The sequence below is a fragment of the Eutrema salsugineum genome, unplaced genomic scaffold (assembly GCF_000478725.1).
Source record: "Eutrema salsugineum unplaced genomic scaffold, Eutsalg1_0 scaffold_23, whole genome shotgun sequence".
NCBI lineage: Eukaryota > Viridiplantae > Streptophyta > Magnoliopsida > Brassicales > Brassicaceae > Eutrema > Eutrema salsugineum.
In genome coordinates this window covers 1,455,793-1,482,359 of record NW_006256805.1, presented here as the reverse complement: position 1 = coordinate 1,482,359, position 26,567 = coordinate 1,455,793, and the positions used below count along the sequence as shown (strand labels likewise).

At 40.1% G+C, this 26,567-nt stretch overlaps 2 non-coding genes across 2 annotated transcripts; both read left to right on the top strand.

Moving 5' to 3' along the window:
* The first annotated feature begins 2,188 nt into the window (after positions 1-2,188).
* Positions 2,189-2,296, top strand: LOC112086167. Its single transcript, XR_002899345.1, has one exon. It is a non-coding gene; the product is annotated as a small nucleolar RNA R71 (small nucleolar RNA).
* Positions 2,297-26,215: 23,919 nt separating this feature from the next.
* LOC112086146 lies at positions 26,216-26,321 on the top strand. Its single transcript, XR_002899326.1, has one exon. It is a non-coding gene; the product is annotated as a small nucleolar RNA R71 (small nucleolar RNA).
* Positions 26,322-26,567: the final 246 nt, after the last annotated feature.

The following is a 26,567-nucleotide window of genomic DNA, read 5'->3' as shown; positions in this document are numbered from 1 at the left end:
ATTATCCTCTAGATTTATCTTGTGCATACAAAGATCTGGGGAGATTCCAGGTATGTCATCAAGTGAATATCCTAAGGCTTTTCTATGCTTTCTCAGCTCAGTCAACAGCATAGTGGTTTCTTCTTCCGTCAAACCAGAGTTTATTTTGACAGGATAAGTAGAATTTGGTCCAAGGAAAGCGTACTTAAGTCCGACAGGAAGAGGTTTAAGCTCGACTTTAGGGGCTTTAAGCTCGCTCCAAGGATCATTAATTGCTGCGGCAGTGTCTTTAGGAGGTGTAGGAATGTTTGTTTGGTCCTTAAGATCTAGATAGTGAAGAAGTTTCCTATAAGTTTCGGACTTATCAAGCATACGTGCGCATTCACTTGAAATTTCTTCAAGGAAATTGCGTTCATCTTTTGCGGGCGAAAGCGTGACACTTAAAGGGTCGTCTAGAAGCAGATCTTCATAGACTTCCTCAATAATCCCGTCTAACTCATCAACCCAACAAATTTTGCCATCCAAAGTCGGTTTATCGAAACTTTTATTCATGTCAAATTGCATAACTAGGCCGGCTAGATGATGGTCGATTTTTCCTTCAGGAACATTGATTATGGCTCCGGCTGTAGATAAGAATGGTCTTCCAAGAATAAGTGGATCCTTAGGTTCTTTTTCTAGTTCTAGAACTACGAAATCGGTGGGTATGGAACATTTTTCGATCTCGACGGGAACATCTACTAGGATACCTACAGGTTGTCTAACAGAACGATCAGCTAATACTAAGGAGATTTTAGTGGGCTTGAAAGTGTGGTGTCCTAAACGTTTTGCTACTGAAAGAGGCATCATGTTTATGCTAGAACCTAAATCACAGAGAGCACGCTCAAAAGCTACATCATTGATGGTGCATAAAATTACAAAGCTTCCAGGATCGTTTTTCTTTTCAGGGATTCGGCTTTGCAGGATAGAACTACATTCATGGGTTATCATCATAACGCCTTCTTCAAGAGTTAAAGAATTTGTTAGAATACCCTTCATGTATTTTCTCAAAGCAGGAATCATAGCACAAGCTTCTACGAAAGGTAATTTCACATTTAATTGATCGATTAACTCTTTCAGCTTAGCTTTTTCTTTCTCTTTCTTAGGAGCTCTTAAGGCTCTAGGATATGGAGGTTTAGGTTTATAGACATGAGTTGGTGGAGGTGGAATCGGGTCTTCTCCAAGGATTTCCCGGGATGAATCTTCTCTTACTTCTTCTCCATCCTTTTCTCCTACCACTTCTTTTTCAACATCTTCATTTGTGATTCTTTCTTTTTCTTTCTCCTTTTCCTTACCCTTTTCCTCAACGTCGGGATCTTTAGGAAATTCAGGCTCTTTGTAAGCTAATCCACTCCTATGTGTGATAGCTTTCACATAATCAGAGGGATCTGCTTCACTTGAGCTTTCGAAAGAATTTTCACTTAGCTCCTCTTTAGAATTTTCTATGTTTTTAGAATTAGTTTTGACCATTATGCTAAGGAGGGTATCTAAATCCTTCTGCATCTCTTTTAGTTCAGATCTAAGATCACTAATCTCTTGAGACATAGATTTTTGAAGCTCTAAATTCTTTTTGTTTAGGTTTTCAGCTTCAGAAGAGGGAAAATTTGGATATGGAACAGGATTAGATTGAATAGCCGAGATTGGTTCAGAAGGTGGTGTCCAACCAGGCTCAGAAGACGATTTCCCGCGGTCAGGTGGCTCACGACCACGGTGAAACACGTCTTGGTCGCGGTTAGAACCAGCACGACCGCGGTGAAAGCTTGCTTGGCCGCGTTCCGGACGAATGGACCCGCGGTGAACAGAAACGAATGGAAAATCTTGAATTTGATAGACTTCTGCAGTGTTCATCATCCCTTGATCATAAGAATCCATTGGGTTGTCCCAGCCATCAAAGTTACACGTATTGTGTACCTTATTTGGTTGTTGCAATCCAAGATGACTCATTATGTGACGGAGACACTTTATAACTTCTGAAATTTCTTCTTTTTTCTCAGGAAGTGCAGAAGTACCAAATGTTACTTGATTTCGGATGCTGTTTCCTAAATTTTTAATGAAAACGTGAGCATCTTCTACAGATCTAGTTGTGAAATCTCTATTACTTGCTATATCAAAAGAGTGTCGCAACTCTGGAGTTATACCGCGATAGAAGATACCTAGCAGGTATTCCTCGGCATATCCATGGTGTGGACAATCTCTTTGGTATTCCCTAAATCTTTCCCAAGTATCTAAAAGATCTTCATCTTCTTTTTGTTTAAAAGTTCTTATCTTCTTTCTTAAGAGATTTGAAAGATTTCTAGTGTAAAAACGATTTAGGAAAGCCGTTCTACACGCTGCCCACTTTTTTAGTGAAGCAGGTGGCAAAGATTTTAGCCATTTGCTGGCCTTATCTTTAAGAGAGAATGGGAAAAGACTACACTTGTGGTAATCCCCATTTGCTGTAATGGTTGCACATAATTCTTCGAATGTCTCGATATGGTCTATCGGGTTTTCGAATGAATAACCAGAGAATTGATTTTGTTGAACTAAATGGATAGGGGGTAACTTAATCTCGGTTTTGCCATCCTTTCGTAAGGCTGGTTGAATAGCTCTTCGATCTCCCATGAACTTTTCGAGTGAATCAAAACTTCCAATCAATTCTTCATCATCTTTGTGTTTGACCGATCCGATCAGCTCATTGTCATCATAAATCGGTTCTTCAAACTCATCATCAGTCAGGTCATCATCGCTTGGATCACCATCCACACGATTTGGTGGATCACCAAGAGTTCCGGGAACATGTTCCCGGTCTCTCATTGCAGAGAAACCTAAAAAATTCAAAAGAAAAAGTAAAAGTAAACAAGTGTTCTAATGGATTTAAGCTGGGATTCACAACGAAACTTGATGCAGGTTTGTAAACGGGGTTTGTTGTTTTCATTTTACTAAGCTTCAGGTTTTAAATTTATAACTCCTAAATGTCTGCAAGTGCACAGATGTGCGCTGTAGTACTTAGGGTATCGATCCACATAGACTTAATTGTTTCAGTACGAATTCACTGCAACGCTTAAATCAGATTAGAACTAAAAGGGTTTTGGTTTTGGTTTTGGGTTTTTGGTTGTCACTAAATCTAAACTAGAAAGCTAAGCAAGTAAAAGCAAATAAAAACGAAAGCAACTAAAGCAAATAAAAAGCGATTAACTAAGGCAAATGGAAACAAGTAAATAGCGATTGAAAATGAAGGCAAATAAAAGCAAGTAAAATCGATTAAACAAAAGCGAATGTAAGTAATTAATAAGCGAATGAAAAGCAAACTAAATTGAAAGTTGTAAACAGTTAAAGACAAACGTTGGGGCTCAAGGGTAATTCGCAGGGGTTCATGGTCTATGCTAGGTCGATTTTAAACAAGTGATAAAGGTAATCAACTACGTATGTTCTAGAACTCGAGGCACGGAAGTATGAATAGCCTACTTTCGCAGCACTAAACAACTATCTCTCGCAACCCTAATCAGTAGGTTTCCACTCTGATTCTGGAAGGGAGAAGATGGAATAGCAGAATAAGACTCATCAACATTCACAACTCGACTACAGGTAGGTTTCCACTCCTATAGAAGAATTGCTCGTTTCACCCTAGTTCAGACAATCAATGAAAGCTTTCGCAACATATCATATCAGATTGGCTTCTAAGTGGCCAGCAAAGAATCACGCAATAAGATTAAAGGCAAATGAAGAACATCTAGAAGATTATAAATCCTAAATCTATCGATTCATAAGCAAAGACACATGAAATTCCCTTTGAAAAATCCCTTTAAACCCAACTGGGTAACTACTCAAACATATTGTAAACAATCATCACAGAGTATTGAAAGTGCAGGAAATTAAAGAAAAGAAGGAAGAAGAACGAAGAACGGAGAAGCGGACGGAGGCGCGATGATTGCACTCCAGCGGCGGCTCCTCCTTCTTCGAAAATGGCGGCTCCTCCTTAGGGTTACACGAAAATCTCTCTCTCTCCTCTTGGTCTATTAGTTTCGGTCTCCCCTCTTTAGAATGACCTAAAGAGGGTATTTATAGCTTCTAGAGTGGTCCTGGACACTTAGGGTTTCAAAAATAACGAAAGGAGTTGATCTGGGCTTTAATTAAGTTGTCGGGAAAGTGAACGACCAAGTTCCGCGGTCGCGGTGGCTCTACCTGCGGAAAAATGGGTGTTGGCCGCGGTCCCGGCACATGCTCTCTTCCGGAACTGCATTTTCTGTCATTCTTGCATCGGGAGTATCTCAAGATCTAACCGTTCGATTGTCTCCAAACCAAATGCATTAGAAATCGGATTGGATCCTCTATGTTGTCTTAAATTTTGGGGGTGATCAGACCGTGAGAAGGTCTTCATCGCTTATCATACTTCTGATGGTCTGCATTTATCCAAAATTGCTCATTTGTTCCAAATTGCATATCTTTTGCCCAACTTTCCTGTAAAGTCTTTTGAAACTCTAAAACATTGAAAACACTTTAAAAACCTTTGAAAACAGAGTTAAAACACCTGCATAAGATACAATTATGATCCATAAAAGTGGTCAAAATACGGTGTTATCTGGAAGCCTGAGCAGCACAAACATTTGCTGTTTACACCTACATAGGCATGCGGCTGAGGCTGAGGGATTTATGGTGCACAAGGCTGCTTCTATAGCTGTGCGACTTGGGCCTGCGACTTGGGAAGCACCAACCATGTCGCAGACCAGCCACCAGACCCAACTGTGCCGGGTCAGTACCAGTTTGTCCTGGGCTGACCCGGTCCATTAGCACTTAATATATATAGCTTTTTGGAGAAAACCCTAAGGATCTTATCTTCTGTCTTAGTTTCTCTCTAATTTTCTTTCTTTTTGAGTGTAAAAACGTTTTTGATTAAGAGATATCTGAAGGATTACATCATTCTAAAGCTGTTTATTATCAATTACTCATCTCATCTAAACTCCTAATCATGATCAACATCACCTCTTGCAAAGGAAATGGTGTGTTCATCATGATTAGTGAGTAGTCACATTTTTAAACTTCTAGGTGTATAGATTAGGGTGCTTAGATGTTTGATTTATGATGTTTAGGGTCTAGATTTTCATTTCATTTCCTTAGTTAGCTGTTCCTAATGCTAGATCTTTGCACATCACTCTGGTCTAGAGCTTAGGCAAATCTCCACCCACAATGTGTTTGATGAAATACCTGAATGAAAGCTAACTAAGAGTTTATGCATTAATGCCATGGGAATGTTTGTTAATTGCATAAATGACATATTAGAACTGTTTCTTAATGCTCATTAGTTCATATTTCACAAATGGGAATTTGGTTTGAAAGTGAATTAGTGTAGAGATTAATGCCTTCATGAGAGGATTAGTCTAGATTAGAGTTCTAAGTTGAACTGTTTGAGATCATGTGATTGCTTGCTATGTCTTTCGGTGTAAGATTCAGTCTTATTGGTTGAGAGATTGTTTGGTCACTTATTAGGCTTGATGCATTATGCTTGTTGATTGCTTGATTATATCTAATGGTTGTTAGACTTGATTAAGTGATTAGCAAAGGGATTATTGTCATGGGAATGAATTAATCTGATTAAGAAGCCTAGACTAAAGAGTAGTAAGTGTTGCATTATGTTCTTAGCACCATAAATCAATATCTAAAGCACCCTAATCAGTGATCACATCTAGAGGTTTAGCTTTTATCATTTTCTTAATCATCATCACTTTGTTTTGTTGCTTGCTTTGTTTAGTTCATTCATCATAGCTTACTTGTTTCTTGTTTTATGCTTTCTTGTTACCTTGTTCACACCAAAACTCAATTGTTTGCTTGAATTAAGATCAGTTCATATATTATAGTGTCTAGCTTCCACATTCTTGGATTGACACCCTGGGGATTGATAGCCCTTAAGAGCCTAAAAACTCTTGTCTATCATCTTTCAAGGGAGAGTTGGTGCCAAGCTGGTTTACAACTTCAAATACTTCATAGATGAGCCACTCCAAGTTCTCCTGCTCATTCCCTCCATCGCCACAGTCCAAGTAAAGCGCAACATTCACTTCTACTTGTTGAAGGAAGAGCTCTACAATGTCCAAACTGATCCACCAATTCTCAAGTACAAGAAGGCTTGCAGAGAAGAAGCTTCCAAGGAAAAAAAAGCAGCCGCTGAAGCTGCTGCTGCTAGTGCTGCTGGTGCTGGAGATGATGGTCTGCTTCCACCTCAGAAACGTTATGGTGGGAACAGATACCACTTTGATGATTACAACTGGGAGGAGCCAGGCACCTCAGGGTTCAGAGCTCAGCAAAAGATTGGTATCCTTCAGCAATGGTGCAATTATCAGGACAAAACGATACACAAGATTGCCAAGTGTATCAAGGAGATGAAGAAAAGAATCAAGAAGCTTGAGAACTCTAGCAAAGATGGATCTCCAACACCAGTTTCACCAAGACACAGAGAAGAGGTTGGAGAGAGCTCCCCACCAATTGCACAGAACTGGTACCATATGGCACAGCATGGGCGGACCTTGAAGCCGTTTCTGATGAGGCAAGCCACCACTCTTGGGAGACACCGTCTGGCAACACGTCAAACCCCTCATACTCTTTGGGGTCAGACTTCCACAGCTCTTAGGTAACACTCCAACCCTTGTACATATGCATATAGTTCTTTCTTTTTTTCTCTTTGCAATTTGTTTGTTTAGGTCCCGTGCTTTTATAACACAGGGGACTTATCATTTTTTCTCATCTTTTACTTATCATTTTTTCTCTGTTCTTATTTTCTACTTTGAGTCTTGAGTCACATTCTTGCATGCATTCATGTAGTTGCATCTCAGTGTATATAAAAACCAAAAAAAATCGAAAAATCAAAAAAAACAAAATTCACAACAAAATGCTCATGTAGTTGCATTCTCTTTTTTAGGATTGAGTCTAGTTGCATATTCATATAGGCTGCATCAATGCAAGGGAGTGATGATAGGTTTTTCCTTGAGAGAATATCACTTTAAGAATTCGGTTCACTCCCCTAGTTTCTAGTTCTCTGATGCATGTAAACAAAAAAGAAGTCAAGACTGATCAATGCTTTGAATTTGTTGAGTGAATCAAGCTTTGATTAGTTCCAGCCTTATCTAAGTGAGAACCATAATTTGACAATCTAATTATCATTGTTTGTGCATGTCATTGTGAACTCATGGGTACCCTTAAAATATTTGAGCTCTCTTATCCTTTTTACCACTCTTTGCTAGCTCAAATAGCGGTTCTCTCATCTTGAGACAGTTTCCTGCCTTGAACCAAACCTTCCTTGAAGCCTGAAACACTCTAGTGAGAGATGTGAGGTCTTTTTATGAATAAACTTGACAGAAAGTGTTGGGTTTAGGGCGACAAGAGTAGAGTTTCATGTAGATGTAGCTGATAACTAAGAGTTTTCAAGGCTCTTTGTAGAGGTTATCAATCCCCTGTCTTGTAGTACAAGGGGTTTATCAATCCATATGTGGTGTTAGACACTAAGTTATGTGATCAGGTTCTTAATTCAAGCAAACAAGTGTGGTTTTGATTATCTAATGACAACTAGAAACTTAAAAACAGGATTAAAGACTAATGACAATGACAAATGATATGAATATGATATGATGGAGGCATGAGATTCTAGACATGATAGTTGGTTAGGGTACTTTGGTGCTAAACTAGAAATGATAATGACAATGATGAGACATGATTCAAATGATTAAGAACCCTAATCTAGGTTAATCCTCTCTTGAAGGCATTAACCCCTATACTAATCCATTTTAAAACCAAATCATCATTTGTGAAATATGAATCAATATGCATTAATAAACAGTTCTAATGATCATTCAAGCAAATAACAATACATCATCATGCAGCAAATGCTTAAACCTCTAATACAGCTCTTTCAGGAATTTCATCAAACACTTTTGGTGCATGAAATTCCCAGAATCTAGATCTCAAGTGATATGCAAGGATCTAGCATAGAGAACAGCTGTTTAGAGAAATGAATCAATGAATCTAGCCCTAAGCACTCCTAATCTAACACTTTAGCACCCTAACCTACACATCTAGAACCTCATTAAGTTGACTACTCACTAATCATACTAATCTCTCTTAAACCTTTGCAAGTTGAGAAGATTGGCATGATTAATGATGATAAATAGATATGGAGATGATAGATAAAAGGGAAAACACTTCTCTAAATCGATTTTAAACTCAAAAGCAAGGTATAACAAGTGGTTTTTCACCAAAAAGGAAAACAGACTAAAAATGGGATAAAAGTCCTCTCCAAATTAGGTCTAAAATGTATTTATAGATGCCTTAGACAAACCGGGTCAACCGGGTACTGACCTGGCCTTGGTGGGTAAAAGATGAGTTTGCCACGGTCCAACATGTTCTTGGTCAGGTCGTGGCAAGTGTCCGTGTCAAAGTCTTGTTCGCGTGTTCTTGGATGAATCTTGGTGCCACGGTCTAGCAAGTCTTGGTTCAATACCCGTGGCAATTGGTCGTGTCAAACGCCAAAAGTTTGTGCAAGGTTGCCACGGCCAAGTCCTAGACCGTGCCATTCAGACCGTGTCAATCGCCGAAAGTGTGTAAAGAGTTGCCACGGTCAAGTGTAGACCGTGGCATGAAGATCGTGTCAAACGCCGAAGGATTGCAATTAAGTTCCACGGCCAAGTGTGGACCGTGGCACTCCATCGTGGCATCTTTCACTTAGCTCGCATCGTTCAGGGCTGCTTATACCACTTCGCATTCCGGAAGGCTTAACTTCCAGGATATCGGTCCGAATTGTGTGATTCCGGTTGCAGAGGACAGAAGACTCATATATCTCCAACTTTGGTGAAGGAAGCTTCGGTGCTTGGGAAGTGGAAGGCTTCCTGGGGGGCTCATCTTCGCAGTGCATTTACACAATCAGAGAGAGGCGTCTAGACATGTGTCCATTCCGGAAACGTTATCTTCCTGCTCATAGCTCCGAATTGAATTATCTCGGACGTTCTGGAAAGAGGATTAAAATATCTCATGAAGGCCCCGGAAACTGAATCGGCCTGGAAGTGCACCGTCCTTCGCATTCTTCAAAGCTCATCGGGTCGGTCCAAAACGACAGCGAGACCGGAGTTTCTTCCGACGAGCTTAACTTCCAGAGCACGCGTCCGAATTCCATGATTCTACTTGCTCTGGAACCATGATCCAATCTTCTCCAACTTTGATGAAGCACCCAACAACTGAATCGGATCGGAAGGTTCCCCGGACAAGTGATTTTGGAACCGTGTCTGCACCCGGAGATTTTGGCTGAGAAGTCCTTTAGCCGGTACGCGTTTTGGCCGATAAAATCCACCCGCGGTACGTGAGAATGGCCGAGAAAACCTTCCTGGTGCGCGAGAATGGCCGAGAACCTCCAAAAACCCAGTTTTGCCATTTTTCAACCCTTGATCACCATTTCTCTTCCTGGATCCATCTCTTCAACTCCAAATAGCTCCAATTGCACCTGATAAACACTCAAAACATGCAAAGACTCATTGGGACCTAATGCATCTCCTAAGTCCTAAAACAAACCCTAAGGACCTAAAATGCATGGAATAAGATATGCTTTGGAATGGAATATACAACCTAAATGATGCAAATTATGAACATATCAGTAGCTCTGCATCATTAGTCTAGAGTAGGCTAGGAAGAGATCTTGGGAAACAATGAGTGAAAAAAGAGAGAGTTTGAGATGAGAACCAGGGGATGGAAAAGAAAAGAAAGTGGTTTGGGGTCTGCTGTTTAAAGAAAGAAAAGCTCTTGTGTTTTGGAAAGAAAAGTCTAGCCTCTAAGTAAAAAGAAAAGAAAAGAAGCCAAAAGGCTCAAGTGTTTGAAAAGAAAAAAAAAGAGGCTAGATAGTGCTATGTGAGAAAGAGCGAAGTGAAAGGTTCAGACCCCAATGCCTAAATTTGAAGATGATAAGATGAGTCCCCTGGTGAGAAAAAAAAAAGTGAGAGTGAAGTGAGGAGTGGGGTGATGAGGCAATGGATGCCTTGAGAGAGAAGTAGCTAGGGTGTGATCTTCATGAGAGTAGAGTTAAGGTGAAAGACCAACTTGGGGCATTGGGTAGATGGGATTCTACTCTTGTATGCACCAGTTGCCTTTTACCCTTAGCCTTCTGTTAAAGTTTATTCCTTCTTGAGTGATCCCTTGAACTGCACTGAAACCATAAGCATTGAATGAGATCATCTTTGTCTCATAACCCTGTCCCTAAACAAGTGAGTTCACATGATTTGAATAAGCATGATTCACATGAGCTTTAATGAATGTCAAAAGGTTGGAACTATGGCTGTTTGTGAAAACTTAAGCTTGAGCTTGATTCATTTTATGATGAGTATGGCTAAAGTTTTGTGATTAATATTGTTTGCACTGCATTTTAGAATTAGCAACTAGGACAATGAGACTTTAATTCTTATAGTTATACACTCTCTCATTAAGGAATATGAACTCCCAATGCATCCAACCTCTTTCTCTCATTTGCTATTTTTGCTTAAGGACAAGCAAAGGACAAGTGTGGGGGAGTTGATATGTTCATAAGTTGCATCATTTAGGTTGTATATTTCATTCCAAATCATATCTTATTTCATGTATTTTTGGTATTTAGATGTTGTTTTAGGACTTAGGGGTTTGCATTAGGTCCAAGTGAGTCTTGCATGGTTTGGAGTGTTTACAGGTGATTTGGAAGCAGTTTGGACCTAAAAAGATGAAGCCAGGAGAAGAAATGGTGAATGGGGGTTTAAAAATGGTGAAATCAGCATTTTGGAGGTTCTCGGCGCTAGCCTGTACAGCAGAAAGGTTTTTCATGGCGATTTTCATGTACCGAGGGTGGATTTCTAGGCCAAAACACGTACCGGCTGTTCAAGTTTTTCGGCCAAAATTCCCGGGTGCATATACATATCCGAAATTGCGTTACCGGAAGGTCTTGCCGGCCGATTCAGTCTCCGGAGTCTTCAGAAAAGATCAATATAATTGAGTCTAGATCTCAGAACAGTTAAAAGCGATGAGTTTGGAGCACGGAGCTCAAAGATACGGCCACCGGAATACATACCTCTCTCGAGCCCATTCCGGAGCAATCTGATACGTCTGGAAAGATTACCTGTCCGGGTAGTTTTAAAGTCCGATTCAGATTATAGGGTCTTCAGAAAATTTGTAGATGATCTAATCACGGATCCAGAACAGGTTTAATCATCGGATTTGGAGTCGTGAGCAGAGAGTTAAGCTCACCGGAAGGCACACCTGTCTCGCTACAGTTTCAAGACCTATCCGATGAGTCACAAATATTGCATGGGACGATGCCTTTCCAGTCTGATTCAGTTGCCGGGGTCTTCATCAAGATTCGAGATATTTGAGTACTCTTTCCAGAAAATCTGAGATCTTCCGGTTTGGTGCTATTTTCTGAAAGATACCGTCTCCGGAGTGAACATTGGTCCAAGAGCTTCCTTTTGATCGTTTCAATGCACTTCAGAGATGAGCCGTCTATGGAACCTTCCACTTCCCAAGAGCTGAAGGTTTCTTCACAAATGCTTCCCCCGAATGCAAAGTGGTCCGAGGAGATTTAAAATCTGCGAGATAGTTTTGTGACTTGGATAACTCGAAGCACTTAAAGGATAATTTCTGGGAATTAAGCTGCATGTGAATATGTGCGGGTAAGGTAACCCTGGGTGAGGTCAAAGGCTCCCGAGCAGGAAAAATGCTAAGTCCATAAGTGTGCGACCTGAGCATGCGAGTTGGCCAAGCAGTGAACAGAACGGCATAAACGTTCGCTGTTTACACCGACTTGGGCTTGCGACTTGGGAGTGAAGTAGACCAACTCGCACACATACTTGAAGTCCTGTGCTACATTGTTTTGCGGGCTAGGGAGCAAAGGGAACTTAACCGCATAAAGACTCGCAGTTTACACTGAGAGAGGATTGCGTCTTGGCTTACATAGTTTTATCTCGCTGAAGCTTCTTTCTAGACCTGTGCGAGTTGGGCATGCAATTTGGGACTAAAGGAGGACCAACTCGCACACATATTCTCCCCAGATTTCGTCTTGGTCCTGCGAGTTGAAGATAACAAAGACTGAATCGCATAAAGACTCGTGGTTTACACCTGAATGGGCATGCGGCTGAGGCTGAAGGACTTAAGGCTCACAAGACTGTTTCTATGGCTGTGCGACTTGAGCATGCAACATGGGAAGCACCTGACCAACTCGCACACTCGAGATTTTACCCATCAAAGCCGGGTCAGGACTTGGTTTGTTCCGGGCTGACCCGGTTCGTTTAAGGACCTATATATAGTTTTTTAGGGTTTTACCCTAAGGACTAAGTTTTATTCTCTTTGTTTCTTGCCTCTTTTGTGAAAAACTCCTCTTAAGAAGAGAAATATCAATTTTTAAGGGTTTTAATCAAGATAGATTGAGAGATCTTTGTGTTTAAAGCTGCAAATCCATCATTATCCATCTTCTCCATCTCCATTTCTCATCATTAATCATGCCAATCTTCTCAACTTGCAAAGGTTTAAGAGAGATTAGTATGATTAGTGAGTAGTCATCTAAATGAGGTTCTAGATGTGTAGGTTAGAGTGCTAAAGTGTTAGATTAGGAGTGCTTAGGACTAGATTCATTGATTCATCTCTCTAAATAGCTGTTCTCTAGGCTAGATCCTTGCACATCATTTGTGATCTAGAATCTGGGAATTTCATGCACCAAAAGTGTTTGATGAAATTCCTGAAAGAGCTGTATTAGAGGTTTAAGCATTTGCTGCATGATGATGTCTTGTTATTTGCTTGAATGATCTTTTAGAACTGTTTCTTAATGCTCATTGGTTCATATTTCACAAATGATGATTTGGTTTGAAAATGGATTAGTGTAGAAGTTAATGCCTTCATGAGAGGATTAATCTAGACTAGAGTTCTAAATCATTTGAGTCATGTCTCATCATTGTCATTAGCATTTCTAGTTTAGCACCAAAGCACCCTAGCCAACTATCATGTCTAGAATCTCATGTTTCCATCATCTTATATTCACATCACTTGCCATTTGCTTAGTTCTTGTTTGATCATTTGATTAGTCATTAATCTTATTTTTTAAGTTCTTAGTTGTCATTAGTCAATCAAAACCTCACTTGTTCACTTGAATTGAGAAACTGATCACATAGCTTAGTGTCTATCACCACATTCTTGGATTGACAACCTCTTTTGTGATAGCACTAAGACCATAAAAAGTCTTGTCTATCACTCACCACTTCAAAGAACAAGTCAGTTGTTTGTGTTGCATCATTTTTTTTAGTACAAGGTCTGAAGCGTGCCATCTTCGAGAAACAGTCTACCACCACAAATATCGATTCCTTGTTCCTAATCTTGGGTAATCCTAACATGAAGTCCATAAATATATTCACCCAAGGTTTGTTAGGTATAGGTGAAGGCATATAGAGTCCATATGGGTGTGACTTGGATTTTGCCTTAAGGCAAACAATGCATTTTGAGCAGAAGCGTTCCACATCTCGCATAAGATAAGGCCAGAAGAAATGTTCCACGATGACACTCAAAGTCTTGTCTATTCCAAAATGCCCCATCAAGCCTCCTCCATGAGACTCTCGAATCAAAAGCTATATCATGGATCCCTGCGGAGTACACAATCGTTTTTCTCGAAATAAGAAACCATCATGTAAGTAAAAAAAACCGTGAACTCTGTTGTGGCACTCTTGGTAGATGGTACTGAAGTCGGGATCATCTTTATATCGTTCCTTGATGTGTTCAAAACCCATGAACTTAGCCTCCATAGTGGTTATGAGCGTGTAGCGCCTATACAAAGCATCAGCAACGATGTTGTCTTAGCCCTTCTTGTACTTGATGATGTATGGAAAGATCTCCACGAACTCTAACCACCTCGCATGTCTCCTTTTGATGGCAGTCTGGCCTCGGAGGTGCTTCAACGTCTAATGATCAGTGTGTATAATGAATTCCGTGGCCAGCAAGTAATGCTGCCATGTCTCCAATGATCTTACTAAGGCGTAGAGTTCTTTGTCATAGGTGGAGTATTTGAGTGCATCCCCATGTAACTTCTCACTAAAGAAAGCTACGGGTCTTCCTCCCTGAGTTAGAACAGCTCCAATGCCTAGATCTGATGCATCACACTCAATTTTGAATGTTTGTCAAAATTGGGTAAAACTTAAACAGGTGCGTGAGTCAAACGATCCTTAAGCCTTTGAAAAGCTTCTTCTTGGTGTTTCCCCCTCTTAAACGCCACATCTTTCTTGATTACAACAGTAAGATGTGCGGCAATGGTGCTAAAATCTTTGACAAATCGCCGGTAGAAGCTTGCTAAGCCGTGAAAGCTTCTAACATGTCCAATGGTGGTGGGTGTTGGCCATTCTTGAATCACCTTAATCTTGTCTTGATCCACCTGTAGACCCTGTGAACTCACAACAAAGCCTAGAAACACAACATGATCAGTGCAAAAGGTGCACTTCTTGAGGTGCACATAAAGGCCTTTTTGTCGAAGAGTCTCTAACACTTGCTCAAGGTGCATTAAATGATCCGCAAAACACTTACTATAAATCAGTATATCATCAAAGTAAAAAACAACAAACTTACTGATATATGCCCTCAAGACATGGTTCATGAGCCACATAAAGGTACTTGGGGCATTGGTGAGGCCATATGGCATGACTAGCCATTCGTATAGACCTTGTTTGGTCTTGAAAGTCGTCTTCCACTCTTCACCTTCCTTCATCCTCACTTGATGGTATCCACTCCAAAGATCTACTTTAGAAAACACAGTGGCACCATATAATTCATCTAACATATCGTCTAACCTTTGTATTGGTTGTTGATATTTGATGGTGATGTTGTTCACAGCTCGACAATCCACAAGCATACGCCATGTTCCCCTTCTTGGGCACCAAAAGGACTGGTATGGCACAAGGGCTAAGACTCTCTTGGAGATAGCCTTTAGACATCAAGTCTTGATTCTGTTTTTCTAGTTCATTAGGCTCAGTTGGATTCATCCGATAAGCTAGTCGATTTGGTAAGGCTGCACCTGGAATAAGATCTATCTCATACTCTATTCCTTTAAAAGGTAATAAACCTGCTGGAATTTCCTCCGGGAATACATCTTTAAACCTGTCTAACAAGGCATTGATCTCGGGTGGAAGTTCTAGTTCACTTGCTCCTGAAAGCATCCATTCCCCGCAGTCACGCACTTCCCAACCGCGGCCAGCCAACTCCGAACTAGAAGGCCCATTTCTGAAGCACAAAATGATTCCCTCATTTGGAGAAACCCTAAGTGGCGCCCATAGATGTCTTGAGCACTATAAATACATGTTTTAGGAACCCTAATTCGTATGACCTCATATGCTCTTATTGTTTTAGAATACTTTTTAAGTTTTAGCTTTTAGGGAGAGAGAGATTTGTCTCTTGAACTCTTGTTCTTCCTTTTTCAATTATGATTATTGCTCTACTTTTTAATACTATGTTTTTGATTTTGTTCATCATGTCTGAGTAGTTTTATTGTTGAGTCTAAGGGATTTTCGATGGGGATATATATATTCGATGAGGATTCCATGAGCTATTGAAGCCGAATCTTAAAAATTTTTTCTTCTGAATTTTACTTTTACTGCATGAGAGTAGCGTCATGAACTATAATCTGATCCAGATGCTTGGTGACACGAAAGTGTTCATCCGGTGTCAGATCTAGTTTGGGAGAGCAAAAGAAACATAGGAGTGGAAACCTACCTATGGGCGATTTATGAATGCTGACGAGTCTTAAACATAATTCATCTTTTCTCTTCCAGGGCCAGAGTGGAAACCTACTGGTCAGGGTTGAGAGAGATAGTTGTCTATGATTACGACAGTGGCGTATTCATACCTCCGTGACTCTAGTTCGAAAAGTTTAAGCTAAGATCTTATCAAATTTACTCTTTAGCAATTTTTGAATCGTTCATACCCTAGAGAAAACTTCCCTGAAACTCAGCGCCTTCTTTTATATAGATTTACACCAATTTTTATTTCAAGCTTTAGTTCATCATTTTCATTCTCTTAATCGATTTTCATTTAAGCAATTAGGTTTAGCCGTTTTTCTCGTTTTTAGTCGATTTCATTAAGTTTAGTTATTATGTCATTTTAATTCCCGTATTTTCTCGTTAAGAATAGTTTTTACATTTTAAAGACACCACCAAAACCCTTACAAAAATTGCTTGGTTCTATACTTAGTTACTTTATATTTCTTTCGAAGATTTTTGCAGGAAAGATCCTCCTTCCCTGTGGATTCGATCCCTAGTTACTACAATCGATCAGCGGTGCACTTGCGGATATTGATTTCATTTAGGGTAAAACTTGATACCCTCACCACACGACACAACAAGTTTTTGGCGCCGTTGCCAGGGAAGGCACACGTTGGTAAATCGACTCTAGAACACCTTTTCTATTTATTTTTGATTTTTGTTCCTCTTGTTTCAGGTTATGAAGTAATGAACCATATGAAACGAAATTACTACTACGAGAGCGGTTTTTACAACACTCCTCAAGCCACCAGACGCAGAGAAGAGCAATACATACGCGATCTCTACAACGAAGTTCGAACCTCAAACTACTGACCATTCCTGAACGAGCCCTACACGCCTCCAATGGTAAACCCTAGATCACCTATGCATCGCCTACCTCACCAGATTCTCTAGAAAGATGAGAACGTCCAGCTCAGTAACCGACTGAGTCAGCTCGAAGCCGTGATCAAGCAGTTCATAGAAGCTCAAGCAGTCGCTACAGCTGCTCTAAACGAAAGGATTGATGGAATATCGAAACTTTTCAATATCGACAACCTAGCTTCACAAGTCAAATCAATAGAGGAACGAGCAACAAAAGACGCAGCCGTGATCGCTAATAGGTTTGACAACATGGAGGAAGAGCAAGCAAACCACACATACGAGCTTCGCAACACTAAGAACAAGGTCATGGACCTGCATTTCAAACTCGATGATTTGGAAAAAGCCCTCAACGAAGCTAAGAACGAGTCTTACGACTTCACAGTCGAAGTTTCAGAGAAGGTATACAAAGTCATTAACAAAACCGAAGAGCTTGATTCTACCATGGACAAAGTAGTCTATGCTCTTGATGAAGTTGAAGAAAAGGTTGAGGATATCATGCAATGACTTGGAAAGCAGATTCCAGCAGCCAAAACTGAAGACTTAAGTCAAGAGAGGGAGTACACCAAGCCAGAAGACTCAGGAGATCATTCAGGAAGCAAAGTGATATAGGCACGGGCCTATAGATGGGGATGGATCCTTGTTGCTGGTTGTGTAACTCTCTCAACAAGAATAAGGAATGGAAGTTGATGTGAGAAGAGGATGGAACTCGATCAGTTGGTTGTGTAACTCTCTCTGATTGAGTCAAGGGATGAAACGACGATGATGCAAACGGTGGAATGAGGGTCGCCACAAAGCTCTATGGACTGAACCTTGATAAGACCGGCGAGAGATGGATCAAACACCAACTCTCAAGAGGAGGATCAAACACCAACTCTTAAGCGAATTCAGAGAATTCAAAGACAAGACAAAGCTTGAAAGAACTGCGTTATTTTTATTGATAGTAGGGTAAAAGATACACGGCTGCTTATAGGGGACTTTATAAGAGAGTCCAATGCAGCTTTGCCCTTCTTGGGGACTTGAAGCAAATTACATAATAAGGACACAACTTTCTGGAACTCAAAAGGAACAGACTCGTGCAATAACTAAAGAAATATTCTAAGACTTAAAACTATGAATGGAACCTGTAAAACAAACCAAAGACAGAAAAACCATATTAAGCAAGTAAATAAACGTATTCATTCCCTTACCTTGGTGGGTTGGACGGCTAGGATGGTCTTAAGTTGGCGTGATGCTGATGCTGAATAAGGACACTTCTTTGTTGGGTCAGAGAAGTGGTAATTCAGCTGTTGGGCCGTCTTGTATGAGATAGGCTTCTCCTTTATTAGGCTCTTCCAGGCTTCTTTCTTGGACCGTGGCCTTAAAGCTTGGGTACAAAGAGTCTTCTTGCTCGTGGATGCTAAGTAAGGCTTCAATAGCTTGATTAAACTCTTCTCTCAAGACTCTAGTTCCGGATCTTGTTCTTGGTCCTTGTCTCACGGCTGGTATAGGTGGAGCTTGTGGTTCTATGCCCTCATCATAAAGGAGCAAGCAATTGCAGACACTCAACTCAGAGACATTCTCCCTCGGTCGCGTCACCTGTGACTGCGGCCAAGAAGCACTTTCCCGCAGTCTTGCTCGGCCTACCGGCGGCCCATAGCCGTTTTCCCGCGGTTGCGTCTCCTGCAGTCAAGGCCAGCCGAAAAAACGTTCCAAAACAACCCCGTTCGGTTTATAAAAGCAGATGCTCGACTAATCCACCCTCTGGAATGACTAAACCCCTCCATCAAAAACTAATTTTCTCCATCAGCACCCAAGAACCTGAAGACGAAGGAAAGCCGCTGCCCTGCAACATGGTCTTGTCTTGTAAAGACGAGTATGAAGAGTAATACTCTAAAGATGAAGAATATGGATTGTTCATAAAGGATCCAGATGCAGGATATTCCTCTGAAGAAAGTACGGGAGAAATTCAATGGATCACTAACAATATCAGTAGAGAGAAGCTGATAGAGTTTAACAATCTGGTCAAGACATTCCCTGCTCACCTAAGCTTCGATGATATCTGGAATTTGGTTGTTTGCAAGTATTTTTCAGGTACTGCAATGAGTCTAAAAAAGACATCCATAAGTACTTTATGCGAGCTCAATACCTAACATCACCAGAAGCAGCTGTCTATGCAATTCATCTTCAAAAGCCTAAAGAATGCAGCTACTACACCAACAAAATCAGCAAAGAAAAGCTTGATGAGTTCAATGATGTAGTTCAAACTTTACCTGAAGGAATCACCTTTGCCAGAGCTTGCAAAGACTTTATGATAGGCCATTACTTCTGTGAAAGTGCAGGTCAGTTTCTCATCTCTTGTTCTATTAGACGTGAAATGTTTAACAACATACTTTGTGATTCTTGAGCTTATCTTAACATGATGTCCAAGTCAATTGCTTTGAGACTTTGTATTAAGCACCTGCGCAGGACTAGAGCAAAGATTAGTGTAGCTGATGATTCCAATGCAACACCTAAAGGAATAGCTCATGACATTCATTTGAGAATAGGAGATTGCATTGTGCTTGTCCACTTCTACATTGTCAAAACAAGAGAAGCAGCACATCCAGTGATTTTTGGATGGTCTTTTCTAAGAACTACCAGAGCTATAATGGACTGGCCAAACCGGTGGATTTCATTTGCTAATGTCGACAAAGATGTCTTCACAGAAGCTGTCCCATACAGTAGCAAAGCAGGAAAACGTTCTGCAACAAAAGAGTTTGAAGAAGAACTTTGGAGTGACGAGGAACCTGCTAGGCAAAACAAGGAGATGTCGAAAAAGACTTGTCTCAGGACAAGATCTTCTTCATTGAACTAAGCCATGTCCTACACCAAAGTCGAACTAAACGACTTAAAACAAAAGCGCTTAATGGGAGGCAACCCATTTAGGTATTGTTTTCCTTAGTACATTTCTTTCTTTTTCTATTGATCTTTTTCTTTTTCTTAGTTTTAGGTGTTTTTCATAAATCAAAAAAGCCAAAAAAAAAAAAACCGAAAAAACCAAAAAGAATGATGTTCCCTGACTGCTCGGTCCAGCAGGAACCAAGGAGAAGCAGTAACAGGCCGCATATTAAGACCCCGTGGTCGCAGGCGTTCTGACTGCGGGAAACACCACTTCGACCGCGGCCAAGCACCATTTTACCGCGGTTGCGTGACCTCTGACTGCGGTAAATGGTCGTTCAGATGATACCCGACCCCAAACCACCCACTTCAACTCATTCCACCTCACCAAGCCACACTCCACCTCATTCATCACTTCCCACCACCTTCCATCACCACCCATCACCTTCCCAAACCTTTGCGAATGGATCCGGTCCATCTCCACCAGCATCCTGGATCAAGGTAAGTTCTCTTTGGCCTTACCAAATTCAATTATCTATGCATTTTTCTCATCCAATCTCGACTTGTTTCACACTGAGGACAGTGTGATTTAAGTCTGGGAGAGGAATTCATCCCTTTCTAACCAATTTTCTTTCATAAGTCTTGCATTATCTACACTTTTTGCATTTTCCTTAAAATTTTTCAAAATCGATTTTCAAAACAAAATACCTTTTAAAGGAAATGGTGAACATGAATCAATGATAGTTGACTGTGTGCTTATAGACTGTTCCTAGTGACATGCTCATTCATGATTTAGGACTAGACTAGGCGGTAGCTAAGCACATTTGAAACGAAGTACCCCAGAGGAATTTGAATGATTTCGATTTAGATAAAGGAATATAGTAGCTCTGTTTTATTTGGACTTAACTTGAACTTAATTCTCTAATTAAAGAATTAGACCAGGGAAACGAATCATACATTCATGACTCTTTTACCTTTTCTACCACTCTCTGTTGATCCTGAATGGCTAGTTCATCTTTAGCTAGTTCCCAACCTTAACCAAGCCTTTTTCAAACCATATGCACTCTTGTTTTCTATTGTCTTATATGCAGATATGTGTAAAAACTTTGGAGAGAAAGAGGAACGACGCAGTTTTCAGTCACCAAAGACAGAGACCTTGATAAAGGAATTTTTTCTAAATCAATTCCTTAATATGCTCATATCATTGCAATATTAAGGTATCAATCCAAAGGGATTAAGATTAACACACCAAGAATATAAGAAACTACTTAAGCTAAGCAAATCAGGGGTTTTGGTTTGATTAACTACTGAACAAATGATTAAAATACGCAATCAAAAACTCAACCAAGATTAACAAGAAATAAAAAAAAGCAAAAATAGAAGAGGTCAACAAAAGTCAACTTAAAAGTCAACAAAAATCAACATAAAAAGTCAACAAAAGTCAATGACGAAAATTCAAATATCAACCAATAAAAAGCAAGTCTTTGGGCATGGTAATTGATTAGGGGATGTTTAATGATAACCCATGATGTCTACAAACTCACAAAAGTGCTCATCTTTAAGTCTAGAACTCTATATTTGACTAATCCTCTCTCAAGGCACGAATTACTTTGTTAATTACCAAATTCAAGAACTAACTCTCATTAGTGAAATTAGCAATCGAAAGCATTATAAACAAGTTCGATAAACTAATTAATCACATTAGACATCCATTCTCATAGGCTAATCATGAAAAACTCTTGCTTAGTTCTTTGGGGAATATCATCAAACACCTTGTGTTCATGAATTTCCCTAAGACCTTTGATTAACTATTTCTAGCCTAATCAAGCATTAAGAACAATAAACAAGAAAGAAAACTATGGATTAATACCTAGACATCAAATATTTAACATCAAAATCCCCTAATCTACCATGCCTAAAGACTATAAAGAACTCTACTCACTAATCATGATTAACACACCTAATCTTTTGCAAGAGATGGTGTTAATCATGATTAGAAGCAAAGATAAGAAGATGAGATGATAAGAAACAGCTTTAGATAGATTAAATCCTTTAGATATCTCTTGACAAACTTGTTTTTTAACAAAAAGGGAAAATAAATAAAAGAGAGAATGAAAGATAAAAAGGTAAGATCTAGGGTTTTTCTCCCAAAAACTATTTATACTAGGGGTCTTGGAGCGGGTCAGCCCAGGACAAACTGGGTACTGACATGGCTGACCCGCACACCCATCTCGCACCAAAAGGCGCTCAAGACTCCTAGATGGTCAACTCCTTTCTCAGCCGCACATCCATCTAGCACTTCATCTTCAATGTTTTTGTGCGGCTCAGTTCAGCTCCTTCCCCACTCGCAAGCCCAGGTCGCACACTCCAGAATGTGTATGTGCGAGATTGTCACTTCCTTGCCCAAGTCGCACGCCCTAGTCGGTGTAATTTGCAAACACATGTGCTACACGGTTCCACTTCATGTCCAACTCGCAGGCCTATCTCGCACAGCATTGTGGACTTAGTCAAATTTGATTATGGAAGTCTCTACCTTGCTTAGAGTCTCCTTACACTCATTTCTAAATTTGCAACTTGTTTCCAGAGCATGAACATTAATGGGTGCGAGTTAATCAAGTCGCACATCCATGTCGCATCAATTCTCATTTTCTCGGACCTTTCCACGTTTGATGCATCATAACTCCTCGAATACTGGTCCAAATTGCTTGATTCAAACTCCAATGGAACGTTAGCTCAATTATCTAGAATGTTGATGAAGAGTGCAAGTGATTCATAGGGATGGTAGGGTTCCTGAAGGGTTAATATTTAACGTGCATTGCACGGGTCCAAATCGGCTTCTAGACATGTGTCCGTTCCGGAAACGTTATCTTCTTGCGCATAGCTCTAAATTGAATGATCGCAAACGTTCTGGAAATAAGACTAAAGTATCTAGAATCTTGATGAAGGCCTTGTAAACTGAATCGTTTGGGAAGTTCATTGTCCCTCGCAATCTTTGGAGCTCATGGGGTCGGTCTAAAACGGTGGGGAGACATGTTTGTCTTCCGGCGGCCATAAATTTCGGCACAGTGCTCTAAATTCCCTGATTCGAACTGTTCTGGGTTCTTGAGTCAATTATCTCCAACTTTCATGAAGAGCCTGACAGCTGAATCGGACGGCAAGACCTTCCGGTAACGTGATTTCTGAGATGTATCTGCACCCGAGATTTTTGGCCGAGAAACTTAACCGCCAGTACGTGGTTTTGGCCGAGAGATCTACCCGCAGGAAGGATTTTGGCCGAGAATCTTTGACCATCTGTACAGCATTTTGCCGAGAACCTTAACATTGCTCTTCTACATCATTTTTGATCATTTCAACTCCATTTCTCCATCTGAATCACACTCTCCACTCCAAATAAGCTCCATAAGCACCTGTTTAACACTCCAAACCATACAAAACTCTCTTGGACCTATTGCAATCTCCTAAGTCCTAAAACGATGTCTAAAGAACTAAAATGTATGGAAATGAGACATGATTTGGACTTAAATATGTACGATAAATGATGCAATTTATGAATATATCAACTTCCCCACACTTATCCTTTGCTTGTCCTCAAGCAAAAAGAACAAATGAGAGAGAGAGGTTGAATGCTTGGGAGTTCACATTTCTTAAAGAGAGAGAGTAATCATCAAAAGAGTTCAACTCATGGTCTTAGTTACTAATTCTAAATTGAAATACAAACTGGTGTACTCATAAAAACTAGCCATGCTCATCACCAAGTGAACCAAACTCAAGTGTCAACCTTCACAAGAATTCCTAACTCCAGCTCTTTGACATTCATTTAAGTATCATGTGGATCATGCTCATGCAAATCACGTGAACTCATTTGGTTTGGAACAGGGTTATGAGATTAAAATGATCTCATTCCAATGCTTGTGGGTTCAATGCAGCTCAAGGGATCATTCAAAAAGGAATAAACTTTAACAGAAGGCTAAGGGTAAAAGGCAACTGATGCATACAAGAGTAGAATCCCATCTACTCAATGCCCCAAGTTGGTCTTTCACCTTAACTATAAACCCATGAAGAACACACCTAAGCTACCCTTCTCTCAAGGCATTCATTGCCCTCTCAACCCATTTCTCACTTAACTCTCAATCTTTTTCTCACCAGGGGATTCATCTTTTCATTTTCAAACTCAGGATTTGGGGTCTAAAACTTTTCACTTAGCTCCTTCTCACTTATCATTGTCTAGCCTCTTTTCTTTTCACTTTAAACCCTTGAGCCTTTTTGGCTTCTTTTCTTTTCTTTTCACTTTGAGGCTAGACTTTACTTTTCAAAACACAAGAGCTTTCTTTCTTTAAACAACAGACCACAAACCGTTTTCTTTTCTTTTCCATCCCCTGGTTCTCATCTCAAACTCTCTCTTTTCCACTCAGTGTTTCCCAAGATCTCTTCATAGCCTACTCTAGACTCATGATGCAGAGCTAGATCTACATGAAACTCTACTCTTGTCGCCCTAAACCCAACACTTTCTGTCAAGTTTATTCGAAAACGACCTCAAATCTCTCACTAGAGTGTTTCAGGCTTCAAGGAAGGTTTGGTTAAAGGGAAGGGAACTGTCTCAAGATGAGAGAACAGCTATTTGAGCTAGCAAAGAGTGGCAAAAAGGGATAAGAGAGCTCAAATACTTTGTGGTACCCATGAGTTCACAATGATATACTCAAACATGATAATTGGATTGTCAAATTATGGTTTTCACTTAAGCAAGGCTAGAGTTAATCACAACTTGATCCAACTTAACACAGAAGCATTGAGACATCAGTTCCAAGCATGGTTCACCCTTGATTTCATACCAGTTTTGCAAGCAATATAGAATTAATAACTAGGGCCATGAATTCTAGTTCTTAAGATGATTCTCTCTCAAAGAAACCTATCATTATTCCCATGAAAATGATGCAACCTACATGATTATGCAACTAGACTCAATCCTAAAAATGTGAATGCAACTAAATGAACATCTTTTTGTGAAAAAATTTCAGATTTTTCAATTTTTATGGTTTTTATATGCACTTGGATGCAGACTCAAGATGCAAATAAAAATAAGAACAAGATAAAACATGATTAGTAAACACAAAACCCCTCCCCCACACTTAAATAACACAGTCCCCTGTGTTATAAAAGCATGAGAAAAAGGAAAAACAAACATGAAAAAGATAAACTAAGAAAATGAAAAACTAGATGCTTGAATGCTATGTACAGGTTTGGAGTGTTACCTTTTAGGGAATTGGAGATGGGGATGGACACTCGATCATCACCATAGACTAGCTGATGCACGTCCTTGGTCTCTTTCCAACACGTCTCAACCCTTAGACCATCAAATAACCTTGCACACACTTAACAAAAAGATCAAAAGGCTCCCAGAACATAGAATTAAAATTGGAAATCAAATAAAAAGAGCATATACAATGATATACATGGGAATATCTCCCAAGTGCACTTTGTTTTAAGTCACTAAGTTGACTTTCCATACCTTTTGCTTAGTGAGAGAGAGAGAGGGAGTAGAGAAACTCCCTGGATTTTCTTTGAATTCAAGCCTCACCACTTTCCTCATGAGCTCCTCAATACCATCTTCACCTTTGTCCTTCAGCTCTTGAGTGAAAACTGCTCTGACTTTTGCAAATGGCTTAGACCCTCCTCTACACTTGACCTTATACTCAATCACTCCATCTTGATGAGTCAATGGAATGAGAGTGATAGTGGAGGATTTTTCTAGCAAAGTTTATTCCTCCTTGGTCTTGCTTGGTTTCTTCTTGGAAATGGTAGTGAGAGTGAGCTTCTTTAGGCTTCTTTATCTTAGACTTAGGACTTTCACCTTTCTCTTGAACCACTTTGCAAGAAACTTCTTTCCTCATTTGTGTAGAAGATTGAAGTTTCAAGCAATCCTCATCATCACTAAAGAACTTCTCACCATCAATGAACTCAAGATCAAGCTTTCTTTGGCGTTCTTTCTTTTTTCTCACAAGCTCTAAGAGGCTGATCCTTCTCTTTCATTCCACAATTCCCCACATACTTCATCTCAAAGTGTTGAAACTCATCACAGAGACTTGGAGGCACATAGGCTGGAGGCTCAATAGTTTTTTCTTCCTTCTTGAGCTTTTGCTTGGCCTTCTCTTCAGCAACAATCTGAACCTTGTCTCTAGAAGCTCCATGGACGTCTTTTATAGCAAAAACTTCAGTTTCAAGGGTCACCTCCCTACTGAGTTGCTCAATGTCCTCATTGTCTTGTGAAGAAAGACCTTTAAGAGCAATGTTGTGGACTATAGAGCAGATGTTCTATCTCATTTATAGCAGCTTCATGATCTTTGATCTCCATGTGATTCACTTGAGAGGTTAAACTCTCTATCTTGTTGTGGAGATCATTGTAAGAACTCTTCACTCTTCTGGTGATCTCATCTTGTCCCTTGAGAAGTTGTTGGAACATGCTGTTCAACTCCATTTCTTGAGGCTTTGAAGCAACTTGCCCTTGTGGAACAAACTCTTGCTGAAAACAAAGCTCCACCTCACCTTGACCATCTTTACAAGCTTCAATATCAAGCTCCTTGTATCTTTCATTACTCTCGGTCAAATTCTCAACAAGTAGCTCTCCTTGTTCTATGGTAAGATTTGCAAAACGCCCATTGCTAGCTACATCCAATGTCCATTTATGCTCTATATCAACTCCACAGTAGAAGATACTAAGGATAGCTTCTTGTTTGAACCCATGATGAGGACATTCTCTAGTGTATCCTTTAAGTCTCTCCCATGCTTCATCAAAGGTCTCATGGGTTCCTTGTTTGAAGCTCAAGATGTCTTTCCTAGCTTGAACAGTTCTTTGTATAGGGTAAAACCTTTGAAGGAAGATCATCTTGCAGTCATCCCAAGAATTGACCAAGTGAGATGGTAATGCTCTTTCCCATTTGCTTGCCTTTTCCCCAAGTGAAAATGGGAACAAGATGAGCTTGATACTGTCTTGGGGCACTCCTCCAGTTCTAAATGTGTCACACAACCTCTCAAAGGAGTCCAAATGATCATATGGGTTCTCCATGCCTAATCCCAAGAACTTAGAGT